Below are 8,678 nucleotides of genomic sequence, written 5' to 3'. Positions count from 1 at the left end.
TTGGATGAAAATTCATCGTTTTTGTTGAAAAATCAACCACTTGATTTAAAGCTGTACTATATTTAAAAAATTTATTTATTTGCTGTTGAAAAATCATCATTTTAGTTGAAAATTCATATTTTCTAGGAGAAAATTTAACTATTTTATTGTACAGTTTATTCAATTTTTTTTAGAAATATAGTCTTTTTGGCTTGAAAATTAGATAAGTTGACAGACCATTAAACTATTCGGTTGAAAATAAACTTTTTTGATTAAACATTCTTATTTTTGGTTGAAGATTAAACTAAATTCTTGAAATTGAACTATTTTAATAATCATCCTTTTGATGCGGATTTCAACTACACAAGAACGCTAATATAACAGCAGTTTCGAGGATTGCCTCTCAATGGCTTTGCTATTAAATCAGTCATTGGAAACGTAAACAGTCTTGTAAACTGGTGGCGATCCATTTTTCACGCTGCTACACGCTGCCACACGGCTTTGCAACTGCGTGGGCCAGCAGTTCTTGGAATTACACTGAAATCGCGTTTATATCCGCCGTCTGAGAACATAAGCATTCACTTATATCCTTCCGGAAGTGAATCCCACCAATGTTGCTCAGCAAAGGGGAAATGGCCGCGCTGCATTCTGATTGATTTGTCACCTGGTACTGCGAGATGGTGGATGCCAAGCGGATATAAATGAGAGTTATGCAGGGATATAAGTGCGAGAGGATATAAGTGAGAGAGGATATAACCGCTGTTCCAGTGTATTAAATCAGTCGCTCGTATACAGGCGCTCTTGTGTATTCATTTAATAATTTGTCTTTTTTGTTTGAATTCAAGTGGTTGCAAATTTTTTCTTTGTGTAAATGTTTTTTTTAAACTAAAAATTTGACGATTTCATTTTTGATTCGAATTTTGTTACTGCAAAATCCATTTATTTGATTAAGAATTCAATTGCTTTTTTAAAAAATCGTTTTTCTTTATCCACAAATTTTACTGTTTTATTTTTGGTTAGAAATTATCCTCTATAAGTTGAAAATTCAACTATTTGGTAGGAAATTCATGCATTTTGTTGAAAATTCATATTTTTTTGTTAGAAAATTAATCTTCCTTGTTTAAAATGCATTTTTTCGGTTCAGGGCCCATTAAAAATCAACATTTTTTAATTTTTGACATGCTACTCCTTAGTTTTTGGCCGCCTGACGAAGAAAATAAAAACCCATCACAAATAACTCTCTCCTCAGTTTATTAACATTTTTTCTTTTTTTTGTCTGCATCAATTTGCTTTCCGATCCATTGATGATCTGCGGATGATACACAAGTGCCAAATGTCCCGTCACGTACATGTACTTTTTCTTTTTCACTTGAACCTGTAACATTCCTGTCCAATGAAGCGAATCTACTTCAAAGAAACAATTCTCGCTGAAGTTGCAGCATCTCAAGGAAACTTCTACGCGGGTGAATGTCCGAAGAAAAGGTCGATTCCTATATCACAAGAAAATTTGGAAGCTGAGGTACCACTGGCGTAAGAAACCAATACAAAATTCGCCTTTTATCCTCTTTTGCAATTTTCTTCTTTGCCTCTAAAAAATTTGGTTTCTTCCTCAATTTCGAGCGTTGAATTTCAAACCCGAAATATAAAAATAATAATTCTGAATTAAAAACTTAATTTCAGAAATGCCAAGGTCTCAATTAACTTTTTTTTTCCCCAGGACTTCTGGATTTACTTCAAGTATGATAACAAAATATGTATTCTCTTCTCTTAAGTATGTCATCAATAATTCTGGATAAGAGAAATATAAATCTCCAATTAGAATTCGCAATATTTGGATAGGCACTGAGTTAATTTTGAAAATGGTGCCTGCATATAAGATTTTAACTTGATTCTGATTACTACTATAAACACAATTTTTAAAGACTATGTAGACAGTGCTTAAGAGTAGAAGAATAAATTTCGAAACAGCAGTGAATATGTAACATCAATCACATTTTATCTGAGTGAATATCCCATATTTTGTGTTTTATGTTTTAAATGCTCTGCGGGTGCTTAAGGCTCTTAAAACGGCTCGGGTTTTCGACAGATCCATAATATGTCGACAAAAATGCATTGCCTAATGTAATGTTTCAACCACATAATCTTAAGGCAATTATACTTGAGGGAACGTTGCGATTTTGTCGGAAAATGCTCTTGCTGCTGTTGTTGTTTTTTTTTATAATTGAAAATTGAGTGTTTTGGTGCCTGTACAGTGCAACGCGATAGCTAACAGTGTATGTATGGCTGCAGTCCTCGGGTCTACTTTTTCAGTGGCATTAAATCTGCAAGTAGCATGTCTTCGTCACTTGGAGTAAAATATAATATGAGATAATGTAATAAAATAATAAAAGTAAATAAGAATAATATATGATGATAATTTTTCTAAAATATATCATAATATATAATATCCACTGTGTATGAGAAGAGAAAAACAGGTTACTTAAAAAAAATGTTGCCTAATATGAAACTTTGTAATTTTCAAGTTATTTGCGTTTGAAAGTTAGAGCGTCAGCCATTATAAAAGACATTAAAAAAAAATTTATCCAAATTCTTCAGAAATGTTTTAGAAGTATTTTATGACTATCTACTTCTCCAATTTAAGATTCTTTATTATTTTTAACTCTACATGACATTTTGAGAAGAATATTATATTATATATTTTCAACAAATTATCATGATATATTATTATTTATTTATTTTCGTTATTGTAATATATTATTATATTATGTATTATTACTCTAAGCTAAGCGACGATAACGCGATACTGGCAGATTCTACGGGTCTTGAACATTTGTCGACAAAATCGCTATGTTCCTTCCAGTATAATTGTCTTTAGAGTATGTGGTTGAAATATATATTACATTAAATATATATATATATATATATATATATTGCATCAAACAATACATTTTTGTAGACGTATATGGATTCGGCGAAAACCCGAGTTGTTTTAAGAGCCTTTTTCTCCAAAGTACAATTCCTGTTATATTTAATTATTAACTATCAAAGATATTTTTCGCCGTTCAAAAAATACGTCACACTTTCAAGGGCGGGGGCACAGAAGGTGGCATCATACGTGGAAAATATAAATATGAATAACATTGTTTTAAAATGTGTGAAAAATTAAGATTAGTGATTTTATTTCACAAGTTAAGTATTTAAATACAGGCTCAACACTCTCCCCTAGTACCTTTTTTACCCTCTTTTTCCCTCTTTTCAAGAAACTTCCTCTTTTTCTCCTAATTACTCAGTAATAAAATGCAACTGTTTTGCGTTTAATATACCTTCATTTTATTTAAAAAGTCTACTATAATATGCTTGGTTCTGAATTCATCTCTTATGGTTAAAAATTCTACTATTTGGTTGAAGATTTATTTATTCTTTTAAATTAAACTTTTGTTATTGGAAGTAAAGCAAATAAATTTTCAGTTCAAAATTAAAATTTAATTTCTTATTGAGCATTCATCCTTTTAGTTTGGAATAAAACTATTCGGTTAAAATTAAACTGCTTTGTCAAAAATTCTTTTTATTGATTGAAGATTGAACTATCTTGTTAAAGATTCTTTTTTTGTTGTTAAAAATACATTTTTTAAATTGAAATTTGATTGTTTTTTGTCAAAAATTGAACTATTTGATTGAAAACTGATGTATTTCGCTTTCAATTCATTTTTGGAAAAAAATTCTTCTTGATTAAAAATTTTACTACTTGGTTGAAAGTTAAACTACTTTAATTAGAATTATTTTAAGTAGTTGAATCTCTTTTGTTGGAAACTCGTCTATTTTGTTTCAAAATATATCCATGTTGTTAGAAACTTTTTCTTTTTTGGTTAAAAATGTAACTCTTTGGTTTAAAATTAATCTAATTTGGTAAATGATTCAACTATTTTTTATTTGAAATGAAAATATTTTTGTTTGAAACACCATCCATGAAATTTTTTCTTGAGAATTCTAGTTTTTGGTTAAATTCGACTGTTTTTTATTTAAAAACACAATCTTTTTCGGTTAAAATGTCAATTACTATATATTCTTCGTGAAGAATTATTTTTAAATTAAATTATTTCTTGAAAAAAAAGATTCTACTCCATCTTCACTCCATTGGGAATCGAACCACAAAACTTCTGATTTCCGGTCAGGTGCTTTTCCAATTAAGCTATTAGAGGGATCAGAATAAGAACTCAGAAGTTTTGTGGTTCGATTCCCAATGGAGTGAAGATGGAGTAGGATCTTTTTTTCAAGAAATAATTTCAATTTAAAAATATTATTTTCCATCTAGTCTCATTAAGACGTTAAGCATTTTTCTGTTATTGAAGATTCTTAACTTGATCGATATTGTGTAGATTTTCTGCCTTCATGGTTTGGAGGGTTGATCTACTGTCGGTAAGTACAATCTCTGATGATATAGCAGATAAATTAAAAAATTTTAGAAGAATTATTTTTTAACTTCGATCATATGGTTGAAAAATAATCTTTTTAGGTTGAAAATTGAATTATTGTGATAAAAATAGAATTAATTTGTTGAACATTTATCTTTGTAGGCTGAAAATTGAACTATGTGGTTTAAAAGTTTGTATTTTTCGATTGAAAAATTCTTTGTTGAAAATGTATCGTTCTTGGTTGAAACTTCAACTATTTTCTAAAAACTTCGTCTTTTTTGCTTGAATATGTCTATTTGGTTAAAAATACAAATGTTTGTGGTGAAGGTTAATTCACCTTTGTTTAAAAATTTGTCTTTGACGGTTGAAAATTCTACTAGTTGGTTAAAAATTGGTCTTTTGCTTGAAAGTGCAACTATTTGGTTGTTAATGCAACCCTGCTGGTCTAAAAGTACATAGGGTGCTACGAAAGTTTTGCAATATAGACGAAAATTTTATAGTCTTTCGAAGTACTTTCCACCGCAGTGAATACACTTTTCCATACGTCGAAACCAGTCATCGAACCAACCCAGCCAGTTTTCTTCTGGAAGATCTGCACACGCTTGGTCGCACGCCGTCAAAAGGTGAGTTTCGTTAATAAATCGACGCCCTTTTAGTTGTTTTTTTACTTCCGGAAACAAACCAAAGGTACAAGGAGCAAGATCTGGACTGTTAGAAAGGTGATCTATAATAGTCAGTCCAGATTTGACCAAAAAGCTACTGTGACCTTCGCTCTGTGAGCCGGTGCGTTGTCGTGGTGGAATGGCCAGATGCTAGTTTTCTAGTACGACCCTACCCACAATGCTGTGTTTCCCAAAGAATACTGCAATCATTCATTTGTGTATAGATCGAGACCTCCACACCTTCACTGGAGCATCCTCATCCTAAAACAGACAGATCTTGTTTTGTGATTTTGTTCGAACGTCGTAATAATACTGCCAGGTTTCGTCGCCTGTTATAATACTATTTACATCCCGAGAAGATCCCGATTCAAATCTTTTTAGTATTTTTTGGTACCACTTTACTCTCGCTGCCATTTGCTCCTCCGTCAAAGCATGTGGTACGCATAGAATACAAACCTTCCTAACATGTAAATGTTCATGCAGAATTCGATGGACTGCTGGTGTACTAATGTGTAACATTTGCTCTATCTACCGGCACGTGATTCTTCTATTATCATTTAGTAGATTATTCACAGACGCAATGTTTTCCGATATCATCACTTACGGCGGTCGACCTGAGCGAGAGACGTCCGACCGAAATTTCTCCTTTCGAACTGTTTGTACCATCAGAAAATTATTGTGCGATGCGGACAATCCTTACAAAATACCGGAGACATTTCCTCAAAACTTTGGTCCACACTTAAATCGCGAGAAAAGTTTTATCGAATTATCGCACGATATTCTTCCTTTGTCTACGACGCCATTTGTCAATCGCTCCGGGCTGCGTGCTTAGACTGTACTGAGTTCTGAGTCAACAGGTTCCCTCTTCCTACCTAAGTTTTGACGCTCTTTCTAATGACGCTTGCTTGAGGAAAATGGTCAACAAAATGACGTAGAATGGATTGATTTGGATCATCTAGAAATTGAAACTAAATCTGAAGACGGTTCTATTCAAACTGGAACATCTGATCAACCTTTGATGCCAATGATAGATTCTATAGATAATTAGTTGAGGGTGGGGTCTTGCAAAACTTACGATCTGTCAAGAGGGGGGGGGGGGGGAAAATTGGAGGCAATGTTTTTACGTAATTTTGTACACGTCTCCAAAGTAGGTCTAGGAAAAAAGGTCAGTGCATACGGGCGTAAGTGCCACGATGCTTGCTGGCGTAAGTGCCATGCTTCATTATGTGGTGTCACCGCGACGTCATTGATTTTTGGAGAACGTGTCGATTCTGGTTTTTTGAATGATTTCGTAAAAATTATGAAATCTTGAAAAGAAATAGTTGCAGAAAAAGTTACTTTTTATGTGTTAAAATTAAATTTTTCTGGTGTGCGTCGATATTTGACCAGGGCTTTCTCGCACACGTTTATCTTTTTTTAAAGCGCTCTATTTGCGATTCAATAGATCTGACCAATAGCTCAAAAATGCTTTCTTGTTTCTTGTTTAAATTGGAAAATAAAAAAGTGATGTAACTTTTAATGTATGAAAATCATATTTTATGGGGACACGCTGTTCGTTTGACAAAGGATATCTCGGAGAAGGATGCTTCTTTCAGGATGTTCGTTTCATAGTTCGATAAAGCCTAACAGTGCCTCGGAACTTTTGGTATTTTTTGTTTAAAATCATTTGCGTGAAAGTTGGACAGTTATTTAGTTCTTCTGTAAAACTCAGGTTTTGGCACTTACGGCCGTATGCAGTGTGCCCCTTCAATTAGTAAAAAATTCTCCCCTTTGGGTTTGAAAGTAAACTAATTTATAAAGAATTCGACTTTTTTGCTTCAAAACTCAACACTTTAATTGAAAATTATTCTCCTTTGGTTGAAAATTCAACTATTAAAAATGAAAGAGTTTGTAATTGTAAATAATTTTTTTTCTTTTTTTTAATTCTACCATTTGTTTAAAAATTCGCCTTTAAAGGTTTCAAATTCCACTATTTGCTTAAAATTTCTCATCTTTTGCTTGAACGTTCAACTACTTGTTTGAAAAATTGACTTTCTTACTTGAAAATTCATCCTTTCAGACTTAAGTCAATTTTCTTTAAACCGACATATTAAATTCAATATGGTACTTAGACATTAATTTTATTTAGAAGAATTTATTCTCCTATTATTCCCAATTATTTTCCTAGTTTCATAAAAAATTACTCATTTACTTTATTTTGAGCATTTCAGTTTGTGAATCCTGTTAACATATTATGTTTCTATGTTTTATGTTTTATTTTAGGCATTTATCAAATGAAATCGAAGAAAACAAATTATTAAAAAGTATGAAAAATGTTCAAAATAGCGTAAAGTAGTTTTTGAAGGGCTTCTAATTTTTCAGAAAAGTTGAAATATTTTCATAAATTGTATGATATTATTCTTACGCCAATGGCTGTGACGTTGAATGGCGCTGATCTCCTGATTTTCTCGAAAACAATCGATCGTCTCTTCTTGCAACGCGTCATTTGAATAGAATCGAGCGAACCTACTTTGGTTGGCACGGTTTTAATATCGATGATTTAACTCAAATGACGATAATTATTATTCAATAATAACAGCGATGATGATTTTAAATAGTTGATTCGACGTGATTCGTCATTGGAAATTCAAATTTGCTCTCGAAGAAACCTAGGACAGTCAGAATTAATTAAAATATTATTTTTCCGATATCATGATAAAAGAAATTATAAAATTATAATGAGATTTAGTTATAATTTACAACAAGAAAATTGTTCACATGCCCATACCGAGTGAAGTGGAGTCATCTGACGGTATATGTACTTATGCTAAAGGACTTACGGATCTTCCATAAACTGCGTTACCAATTTGAGAGGTGGGGGGGGGGGGGGGGGGGGGGGGGGGTCATGCGAAAAGCTATAATTGGGTCATACTTTTGTTTAATAATTTTATTTAAAAAATCATCTCTTTTGTTGAGAATGTAAATATATTGTTGAAAATTTTTTATTTTTTTTTTATTTGAGAATTAATTATTTTAACTAACAATGTGACTATTCTATTTTTAATGGGAAATTCATATTTTTAATTTGAAAATTGATCTCTTTTTATTAAAAATTCGTCCTACTGGTCGAAAATTAATCTTCTTGATTGAAAATTCATCATTTTGGATTAACTAACCATTTTGTTGAAAATAATGCATTTGATTGCAATTGCTTAGTTGAACGTCGAACTGGCTTGTTAAACATTCATATTTTTTTAAGATTCAACTCTTTGGTTTAAAATTGTACTTTTGTGTTGAAAAATTGGTTTTCTTTGATTAAAAATTAATTAATTTATCTTACGATTGAACTATTCCCTTTTCGGCAGAAATGTATCCTTTTAAAGTTGCAAATTCAACTATTTACTAGAGAATTGATGTATTTTGATGAAAATTCTTCTTTTTTGTTCGAAAATTATTTTAGTTTGTTGAAAATTCAATATATAATTTGACTTGAAATCTTAGGAGCTTACAGTGTTTCATTGGATTCAATATGGCATTTACATTAATTTCGCCGGGAGCGGGTGCTAATCTGAAAAATTGCACCCGCTTCCAGCGAAATCGCGGTAAAATTTCAGTCATAACCACGTCTCACAACCGTGAGATAGGT

The 8,678-nt window shown here is 31.8% G+C and overlaps 1 pseudogene; it reads right to left on the bottom strand.

The window, feature by feature from the left end:
• Positions 1-402: 402 nt before the first annotated feature.
• Positions 403-8,678, bottom strand: part of LOC117176548 — a 26,181-nt pseudogene continuing 17,905 nt past the window's right edge.

The sequence above is a fragment of the Belonocnema kinseyi genome, chromosome 7 (genome assembly GCF_010883055.1).
Source record: "Belonocnema kinseyi isolate 2016_QV_RU_SX_M_011 chromosome 7, B_treatae_v1, whole genome shotgun sequence".
In the NCBI taxonomy this organism is placed as follows: Eukaryota; Metazoa; Arthropoda; class Insecta; order Hymenoptera; family Cynipidae; genus Belonocnema; species Belonocnema kinseyi.
The sequence above is the reverse complement of the archived record's forward strand: the minus strand, read 5'-3'. Positions and strand labels throughout refer to the sequence as shown.